General features: G+C 38.6%; 1 long non-coding RNA gene across 1 annotated transcript; it reads right to left on the bottom strand.

Annotated features, from left to right (window-relative positions):
- Positions 1-3,230: 3,230 nt before the first annotated feature.
- LOC143103096 (uncharacterized) lies at positions 3,231-6,872 on the bottom strand. Its single transcript, XR_012982718.1, has 4 exons — positions 6,848-6,872; positions 5,848-5,881; positions 4,401-4,466; positions 3,231-3,850 (listed from the first exon to the last, which is right to left on the bottom strand). It is a non-coding gene; the product is annotated as an uncharacterized LOC143103096 (long non-coding RNA).
- Between the last annotated feature and the right edge of the window lie 654 nt (positions 6,873-7,526).

Genomic DNA, 7,526 nt, shown 5'->3' with positions numbered 1-7,526 from the left:
ATATTTTACCCAACGACTCTGAGTTCAACAACATGTCTGGTGATGCGTCTTTCAGAGAAGAGTTGCCGCCACCTTTGCGTAATGCCACTGATACACCAGATACAACTTGATGCACCTCTGATATGTATTGTGCGTAAAAAATGAAGTCTGTGTTCTGTGCAAAACGCCCATCTGCATTCAGAATGCGTGTATTCAGGTACCGTGACAGAGTTATTTTGGACTCTCTTTCATCATGGAATGTAGGTCCACCAGATGGATACAAAACAGGGAAACATTTTGCCTCGTTGGTTTTATCAGACAGCAACCTCACTGGACTGTTACCTTCACCTGGTGCCACATTAAGTATATCCTGAAAATTCTGATCAATGATCTCTGAACCCAGATCGACAGGTTGTAATGATGTATCTGACAAAAGCCCATTCTGGTCTTTGATATAAGTTACATCTTCCTCTGCTTGCTCTTCAGGAACATTGTCATCATCACTGTTAGCAGGTGTTTCGTGTTTGGTACTTTCCTCATTCTGGTCAGTGCCATTCAGAGAGTTTACCCATTCGTCATTCATAGTCACATCACCGTACCATTTATTGTTTGCCATCAAATACCTCAGTGCATTTCTGACACGATCAGTGTGGACATACATGTACTCGTAATGACCTTTATACGTCAACTTGCGTTTCAGTTTCACTCTTATCATCTTGTCATCACATTCATTTCTTGGGAGTATATTTGTCACACCTGCGTTATTAACTGGAACAGAGACGCAAGGACCATGGCAAGCTCTCTGGCGGCCTCGAGGCAAACACAACAGCTTCATGAAGGGAATGTGACGTGCAATGAGATGTTGTTCCAAAGAGTTCAGACATTTAAGTTCCGCTGGAATATCATCCAAATGCATGTTGTTGGTAACACTCTCTTCGGGAAGTTTTCCTCCAAGTATTTTACGATGACATGTATGGCAAATCCATAATTTGCTTGATGGACTATCAGACAAATGACATTTCTGATCACATTCAACATCACACACATGTAAATATTGCAATGTTATGCATCTATTAGCCAATGCAGCCACTTCTGCTCCTTTTCTTTCATAGCAATGTCTTTTACACTCAACCACTTGCTTCCTGAAGAGTAAACGGTGACATACTGAGCATACATATTCAGGACCACAGCTGACCTCCTGACGAAAATGATCAATAGCTAGGCCAATGTCTTCCTGTTTCTTCTGCCATATTAAACAACTCTCACGACTTCTTTTGATTTTATTTATACGGATGTTTTCATTTTCTTGGTACTTCCTCTTGTTATGCTCTTTAATTTTGTTCTGGAATCCAATGTTTTTCTTGTATTTCATATGACTGTAATCACGGACAAGTCTCTGAAATGTGCTGTTTGTTTTATATTTAACTTTAGAATAATCACGGACAGCATTCTGATGTTTAAGATTTCTCCTGTATTTGTCTTTGGAATACTCTCGTACCTTTGCTTGAAAATCTGTATTTTCCTTATATTTCTTTTGAAAATAAACACTTCGTAATTTCTGAAATTTTGGATTTGTTTGATATTTTCTCTGAAAACGCTGAAGCACGAATTTCCTAAAGTCCAGATTTGTTCTGTATTTCTTTAGGAAATAGTCACGAGAGCACTGGCGCTTAGTCTGTTTGGCAAGCTCATCTTTCTGGTACTTATCTTTGACATATTGAACTTTTCTCTGTCTGTAATCATTATCATTTTGATATTGTTGGCGGTCTTTCTTTGCTTTCACATTTTCTGATTCATCTTTCAACTTTCTTTTCCGTTGTGGCCTCAAGTTGTCATCAATCTTGACTGGCTGGCATGTTCCTGCACAAGGCCTTCCTGCATCTTTGTGTTGTACACATTCAACAACTTCATAATGACTGCCAGTGTGATTTAAATAAATGCAATTATCTCTACATGTCTGTGAGTCTGTAGGTCTGTGCATATTCCATCTTCCATCATTAAAAGTAAATATAGTTGTTTGCAATAAGTCAGCAGCAGCAAAAATATCAATCTCTTTTGCCCATGAACCACAGTAGTAGATTCTTGATTTACTCACATAGTCCTGCACAGATATGTATTCATCCCTCAGATATGTTTCAAATTTGATGCTGTTTCTCTGAAGGTGTTTCACGACAGCCCGTCTTATTTTCAAATGCTTGTCTTCATTGTGACAAATGCTAAAGGTTAGGCTACGGTAAAAGCAATTCCCATCAGGTTTTATGCTTTTTATCTTACAGGGACATCCCATGTCATCGAGATCAGTGGTTGCCATTAAGCCTAAATCAACATTTTCATTTTGAAGCTCTAAACGCGTGCACAGTGCATCCTGGTCCTGACGAGTTAAAGGTTTAAAAGCCTGTTTGTGTACTCTTGTATCAGTTATGATGACATCATCAGTTGCCTGCAGATTACGCTTTAAAGACAGTTTGTGTGTTTCTACATCGACAAGAATGACATCGTCTGTTGTACTTTCATTGAATGACTGCTTATCCTGTTTGGTCTCTGGTTTCTTTACATTACACTCACAGCTTCTGTTTTCGTCCTTTGATGCACGATCTCTGTTCAGAGTTACGCCAACTTCATGTACATACAGAGGTCTGCAAACGTTTTGTTTAACATCCTTACAGGGCATTCCTTTCAAAACATCACTGTAGAGTGTTCTGCTGCTTACATTGGAACGGGCATTTGTGTCTTGTTTTGTCTGCAACTGTTCTGTGCAATTTGTAGCATTTCCTACAACCTTTGGTGGCTTAAACAACCCACTTACAAATTCCTGCCGTTGGTACACTTTAGGCCTACCCTTCACAGCATCACTGTAGAGTGGACAGTAATTCACAGAGCTTGTTGCGCAGCTGGATGAGTCAGTCATCTCGGTGGTTGCATGAGTTACTGCTGTGACACCAGTTACCTCAAACCGTGGTGTGCTTACGCCAAAAGATCGTGCAAAGTCATAAACAGATGTGATCAGGGCCTGTACAGAGCTGAAGTATGCAACACAACTTGTCCTCTGACCTCTCTGGTTGACATTCCTGTTTGCATGTGAATCAACAAAGGCAAACCTTGCTCCTGCATTCACTATAGCACATGTATTAGCACAAATGGTTAACAAACAAGCATCATTGCTAAACAGTGCCCGCTGCAGTGCTACATCAAAAGGCATGGCAACATCACGCAAAGCATGGTCATAGTCATCAACGTGAATAAATCCAGTGTAAGATTCAGCAAAGTTTATTGCAAAATCACAATTCCACACTTCATATTGCCTAGGTAATTCAGACACAGCAATGTAACCCCTTCCATGGTCTCTTATTTTACCCTGTCCACTCATTGACCTGTATAGAACAGTTCCCTTAATCAAAACATCATCAAGATCTCCAGTTTCCCAGCTCCACACGTTCTTCATCTTGGACTTCAAAACAGCAGTCAAGCTGATGGCACCACACTGCTTGTTGCGCACATTTCCAAACCGTGAATGACCTTGATGAAAAGACCCCATCAGCACAGATCTCTCTGGGAAGTCAACAGATTCATTCAAAGAACAACAATCAGTAGCATTATTTTCTTTCACATTACTTGACAATGAGTTTACAACAGAGTCATGGCACATATTCAGAGTTTTGGTAGAGTTTGTTTGAGAGTTGGTAGAGTTTGCTTGTATTGCGTCCGAAGACTGTAACTGGCATTGTAACTGGCATTGTAACTGGCATTGTAACTGGCTGTCCGAAGACTGTATAGCGTCCGAAGACTGTGTGTGGGCTTTTTTACGAGGACGCCCAACCTCGTCACAGGAGACCAAGTCAACCTGCGCCACCGGGGACCTCTTGCTCGGCACCTGTAACACAGAAAACCCATCATAAAGTTACCAAGTCTAACATACCATACTTCTTTAATAATTCCATCATTAAAGCAACTAATATACACATACTTTCAGAACAGTAATGTTAATATATTTAGATCATGATTCAGCAACTTCAAAAGGAAATATGGAGTTTTCACATAGGTCTCCGTTTCTCAAGGTCACTGAGTACTGTTGGTATGAAACAAAATCAAAACAATCAGTTTTTCCTAGCTCAAGTTGCTACAACCAGCAGCTACCGGTAAAACAAACATTTTCATTTTTTGTACCGACAATACTTGGTCACCTTGAGAAACGTAGATCTATGTAAGAACTCGCTGGATTTCTCCTTTAAATTAGACATGCAGCACATCCTTCATTAAAATCAAATACATTCAACATGTAAGCGGCATATTTCAAGCAAACATAAAAACTACTGTAAATAAGAATGGGGAGAAACGTATCAAATGTGTCCAACATTACATGTTTCCTATTAAACACACAATCATAATACATCAGGACATATAGTAAAGCTCAACAGCCTGACCTCAGTGGACCTCAAGTCAGCCTCTCTCTTCTTGGCCGCCCTGGACCGCTTGCTTGGACGCGGCATCTGCAAAATACACAGAAAACAATAGAAATCTCATACAGTTAGCACTAATACTTTCATCAGTTCTGATAAACAGGCAATAACAATGTACATATTTACATCATAAAGACTCTTTAACTTCTGAACTTAAGACAGGGCTCTACATTTAAAAAAAAAAAATCCAGGAGCACTTATGCGCCCAAGTTAAAAGATTTAAGAGCACAGAAAAAAATCTGGTTGCACAGTCGGTTCTGTACTTAACTTACACATAATGTAACATTGCACTGCAGCTAACAGTTAAACATGCCAGTACACCAATTGCTTGCAATTGATTGCAAATGACAGACATACCTGACTACTTTATTTTCAATCCGTTCTATTTTTCTGCATTTTGTTAATGTAAAATATAATGCATTGGCGTAGCCCATTTGCATTTAGCCTGTATATAAGTATCTTGCCAAATGTAATTTATTTATTTGTGAATCCATCCGTAGCAAATCCAAATATGCCTATGGTGACCTATCTGACTGCATACTGCCCACTACTACTACTAAAACCAGGACTAACGCCAATTTTCTCTTCCACAAAACACGAACATAGTCTAATCAAGGATATTTATATTTTTTTGAAATATTTGCCTTGATGGGGGCAGTAGGCAAATGTTACTTTTTTATTTTGCACTTCCTGCTAGAGTAGGCCACACTGCATTTATCAAAAGGGGTGATATGTAGCTTTATAGCTATTATTAATCTGCTAAACAAATCTGGAGGATTGTTACATACCACTAGGCCTACACACAAGTACCATGAAATGGAACCTATTGCACACATTTACAGCTACACCCTAGTTAGGCATACACATTCTTGACCTAAAGTACAAAGCATACGAGACAGGAATAAAACTAATCCAAGCTCAGGATGAGCAACTATGTGAGCATCTCTGTCCAAAGCCCAGCAACCCAATTCAACCTGCATCCCGGTATACAAATCAGACTATTAACCAAATGTTAGGATTAACTTACAATACAGCAGTAATGTTTCCCTCTACAACACTTAAACCGTCCTTCCTTACTTTCATATGCATGCCACACCACATTCATCCATAACACAAATAATACCAGGAGGAGTCCCTGCAGTGATTCTCATGACTTTCTACTATGAGGCCATAGAAATTACTCTGAATCAGCACATATCAGTGTAATATACTAGTTTTTCTGTCCAGAACTGTAAGGCCATACACAAGGCCGAGCACAGCTGTAATTATTCCAGATAAACATATGGCATATTTCTTACTAGCACTACGGTTTTACATTTTGCAGGCAATGCAGCATAAAAGTTTCAAAATTTCCCTAGAAGTTGTAGTAGTTGCTACGTTACATAAAAGCCCTGAAACATTTAACACTTACCTTCAATTAACTTGCTCAAAAAGGAATCCAAAATCTGGAAAACATTTAACATATATAGTTTATTAAAGATACAAACTTAGCATTTACAATTACATAGATATGTACTTTGAGCTTACAAACGAGTGATTTTGCTTGTAATTGTAAAAGAGTATTTTAGCCGTAACCTACGTATTCATAGCTATGATTTTAGCAGCCTCGGTCACATTCCACCCAAACAAGACCAATTTAACCTAGGATAACTTCACATCCTCTGTTTAAAATCAATTAAATTACTTCATTTGTTAAGAATTGTACATAGTTACCTGCCTTTACACACGGTGTACATGAAACGGAGCCATACATTTGTTTAATGCTTAATCAACTCGTACGGGTTTGCTATGTTCTCCCTTCAGCTATAAGTTAGCTGCTAGAAGTCTGTCTGATTTAGCAGAGAATGTCTAAACGGGCTCTGCTAACATTAAGGTTAACTTGCATTCCAAACGGCTTTCAAGATCAGACATGACTCCAAAACTCAACCAAGGTTATAGTACCGAAAAACGTTTTCCAACAGTTAGTTCTATTCCAAATGAGTTCAGTTAACGTTAACGTTACCACAAAGTTAATTGCTCACAATCAAACGTGCCTAACAACGTTACCCTGCATCATGGCGTGAAGCCAGCATGATGTAAACTTAATTCGACGATACAACGTATTTCATGAGATTAACACATTGCCTGCTTCCATAGGATAATATGTTTTATGTAACGTTAGGCTATTAAAGTTACTAATTCATTTTTACACAATCACTACCTTTCCTGTCTGCCTAACTTTAACGTTAACGTTTGTCGTTCATAGTGTGACACTAAAACGTTAGCAGCTGCTAACACATTTAACAAAGGTGGCTCTCCAGATGCACCTCAGCTAGACATATTTTTGTGTGCCTATTCTGTTATAAGTAGCTCAAAACCAAATATACAGACATATCAATTCATTTTCTGGAGATGTTAACTTTGCGTCTTACCTCGACAGTTGTAGTCAGCTAAAAGAAAGATGGTAGATGTCACAGAGGAGTTATTGGATAATACTCGTCACAATAAAAGTCCCTACTTCATTTGCCATTCTCGATATCAAAATATTTCCACACAGAACACAAAATACATTTGATGGAAAGGTTAGAGATTACAGGTGATAGGTTAAAAAACAAATATCACCATGAAACTTAACTACCATGAAACTTATTTACTATCATAAAAAACATCATTGTTGTATTGCAAGTTTTCTGAAATCTCATATCCAGACTCAGCAAATCAGGCAATATCTGCATAAAATGTGGTAGGCCTAATTTGCATGATTAAAAAAAAAGAAATGTGAATAAAGGATAAAGTCAGACAAAAATATTTGTATTTTATTGACATTACATAGGCTCCAACATTTAGTAACAGTCACACCATTATTGCACCCAACATATATCTGAAAACACATCTGATTGAAGCTTATGTTGTTTCACACATGGGGGTATTATATATAACTGGAGAGAGTGATTAAGTCCCGCCCTCCATACAAATGAATGGCGGACACTAGGCTAATAAATCTGGCCAATTCATAGTCAATGCCATATTGAACACTGCAGCTCGGATCCAGCGCCAGTCAGCTCTGACCATGCACCAAGTTCCAAAGCTGGAAATGACACATGGACCAAC

This window comes from Alosa pseudoharengus, unplaced genomic scaffold (assembly GCF_046254945.1).
Source record: "Alosa pseudoharengus isolate Yale_2024_CS ecotype anadromous, Long Island Sound unplaced genomic scaffold, YU_APseudo_1.1 YU_APseudo_1.1_scf_4, whole genome shotgun sequence".
NCBI lineage: Eukaryota > Metazoa > Chordata > Actinopteri > Clupeiformes > Clupeidae > Alosa > Alosa pseudoharengus.
The sequence above is the reverse complement of the archived record's forward strand: the minus strand, read 5'-3'. Positions and strand labels throughout refer to the sequence as shown.